At 58.0% G+C, this 2839-nt stretch overlaps 1 pseudogene across 1 annotated transcript; it reads right to left on the bottom strand.

Annotated features, from left to right (window-relative positions):
• Positions 1 to 990: 990 nt before the first annotated feature.
• Positions 991 to 2082, bottom strand: LOC306953545 (urotensin-2 receptor pseudogene; annotated as a pseudogene). The gene has a single exon. The product of its transcript is annotated as a urotensin-2 receptor pseudogene (transcript).
• Positions 2083 to 2839: the final 757 nt, after the last annotated feature.

The following is a 2839-nucleotide window of genomic DNA, read 5'->3' as shown; positions in this document are numbered from 1 at the left end:
CCCCTGGTAAATGCGTCCCTCTGGACTGGGAGGGGGCACCTGGTGGAGGTCCGTACTTTGTGTTATGAACAGACGTGTTACAGTTTACAGGCATTTCTAACATCTGTGGAGGAAGTTTTGCACTAGATGCAACGTGGGAAGAGAATGAGCAAAATATATGGAGGCAAAATGCTTGTGAGGAAATGTCATGAATCTATGGGTTCCTTCTGTGAGTCTCAGGATACACGTTTCAGTTATTATTTTGGAGCCTCAGGCCTTTGAGTGATGGCATTATAACAATTTCTGTTTTCCCTTCCAAAGTAAATTTTCAGATTTCTCAAACTGTTGTCTGTAGAGAAAGGGTCTGAGTCAAAAAAACAAAAACAAAAACAAAACCCCCAAAAGAGTGGGAAATTAAAATAATCTTGGATAGAACACCTGAAATATTACAAGTCTGTGTAGATAACCCTGTGGTTTCTGAATGTTTAGAGTTTGCAGTGCTGCTACAGTGAATTTTAAAAGAGTTGCTTTAATCCTGAGCTGTAGTGCACCATAATGTGACAGGAAATAGAAAAAGGGGCTTAAGGGTCTCCTTAGGCACACTTGGAACACAAAACAGGGACATATAGGGCAAACCCAGGGCTTGCAGCTAAATTAAGTTGGACAGGACAATTTCAGACCTTTGCTGTAGCCTGAGGACAGCAGAGGAATCGCGCAGGAGGAACCACACAGAGCACAGCTTGAAAGGAGTTTTCTGAAGAAAGTATCCACCTCACCGTCCTTACCCAAACCAGAGGGATTCGCCCACCCCAGCTGCTGGCAGGACTCCCCGGACAGCCCCAAGCCAGAAAAGATGAAAAAAACATCTCACTGTATTCCAGCACACACAGCTGCTTACAGAGTGACCAGCAGACAGGAGGTGTGAGGACCCTGTAGGGCAAAGGGTGCCCAAAGCCCTACCTCGGCCAGACGCTCTTCTGGTCCTGATGTCTGCTGAGAGCCTCCTCTTCCTCACTTGTCCTTCAGCGTGGCCATGCCCAGGGCCTCCGAGCTGTAGTCGTATTGGTTGCTGGAGGACATGGAGCGTCCCCAGGAGCACTGCAGGTTGGAGCCCCTCTTGCGAAAGGAGGAGGTGAACCTGTAGAAGTTGCGGTGCCGGTTGCGCAGGTACTCCCGGTAGTTTTTGGTGAGCAGGGTGTAGAGGAAGGGGTTGATGCAGCTGTTGCTGTAGGTCAGGCAGGTCACCAGGTAGTTAATGCACTTTTGGGTTTGGGTGGTGAGCTGCAGGGGGCTGCTGTAGAGTCGCACCAGCTGCCAGATCCAAAAAGGCAGGAAGCAGGCCCAGAAGACCAGCACGATGCTGAAAATCATGATGAGGACCTTCTGCCGTGGGGACCTCTTGCTCTTCTCCTTGTGGGGTGGGTTCCGCTGGGACTCCAGGTAGGTCCTGGCCAGGCGTGTGTAGAGGAAGCCGATGATGATGCCGGGGGCCATGATACTGGTGCTGAACAGCACCGTCAGGTAGGTCCGGTAGGCGTCCATGCTCCAGGTGGGCGCGCACATCCTCTTCACCTTGCCCTCCGCCTTGCTCCCCTCGGTCAGGGTGACCATCAGCATCATGGGCAGAGTGAGGAGCAGCGACACCGACCAGACGGCGCCCGCCGTCACCTTCCTGTATCCGTGTGAGCGCTTCAGGGTGTCCAGGGGCCGCGTGACGGCCAGGTAGCGCTCGGTGCACATCAAGGTGAGGGTGAAGATGCTGGCGTGCATGGTGAGCAGGTCCAGGCTGAGCAGGATGCGGCACCCCAGGTCTCCAAAGTACCAGTCCTGGGCCAGGTAGGTGCAGACGATGAAGGGGATGGTGGAGAGGTAGAGCAGGTCGGCCAGGGCTAGGCTGACGATGGAGCTGTACATGGGGGCGGCGCAGCGCGCCGAGTGGCACATCACCACCAGCGTGTACACGTTGCCCGCCACCCCGGCCACGTACATCACCGACAGCACCGTCCCGAAGTCCGACGGGATGAGCAGAGGGCCGCCCTCGGGGGGGCCGCCACCGCCCGCCGTCCCGTTGTCCCCCGCCGCCGCCGTCCCGTTGGGCTCCATAGGCGGCGGCGGCGGCCCCACAGCCTCGCGGCGGCTCCGGCGGCGGCGGCGGCCGCTCCGCCCCCCGCGGGATGCGGGCGGGGCCGGGGCTGCCCTCGGGGAAGGGCCGCGGCGCTGCCCGGCACGGAGCCGCCCCGCCGGACCGCCGGGAGCCCGCAGAGCCGCCCGGGTCGGGCGGTGGGAGCCGGCTGCGGGAGCGGCCCCGCAAAGTTTCCGCTCCGCTCTGCCCGTCCCTCTCGGAGCGGCGGCGTTCGTCGCTTCGGCTCGGAGAGCGCCGCGGGGAGAGCCCCGAGCTTCTGCACGTTGGGGTCTGTGCAGCCGTGCGCTGCGAGATGGATGCAGAGCCGGGGCCGGAGCAGCCTCGTTATTTCTCCGAAGTAGTTAGGCGTTTAGAGCGTGGTTTTCCTTCGCTCCGAATAGCGCGGCAGTACGGAGGAGAGATCGAAGTTCGGGTTTTGGAGGCTGCTGGTCCACCTGGCGCTGCGAAGCGGTGCTTCACGGAAAGTTTTCTGAGCGGTTAGGTGGGAAATCTGCAAAATCAGCGAACGCCTCACGTTACTGTCTCAGAGAAAGCAGAGACTGAGGCCAGCTATCGTTAACTGACACATTTCCGAGGTACAGGAGAGCTGCATTCCCTCAGCGCCCATTGATTTCCGATAGGAATTAACTGCCCTTTATGCCTGCACCCAGAATGCTCTGTGCTCATTTGCCTGTTTTAATCCCTGCTCAGCGTGCGTTTGGGAGCGGTGCTCTGAGC

The sequence above is a fragment of the Tetrao urogallus genome, assembly GCF_951394365.1.
Source record: "Tetrao urogallus genome assembly, chromosome: 18".
Taxonomy (NCBI): domain Eukaryota; kingdom Metazoa; phylum Chordata; class Aves; order Galliformes; family Phasianidae; genus Tetrao; species Tetrao urogallus.
The sequence above is the reverse complement of the archived record's forward strand: the minus strand, read 5'-3'. Positions and strand labels throughout refer to the sequence as shown.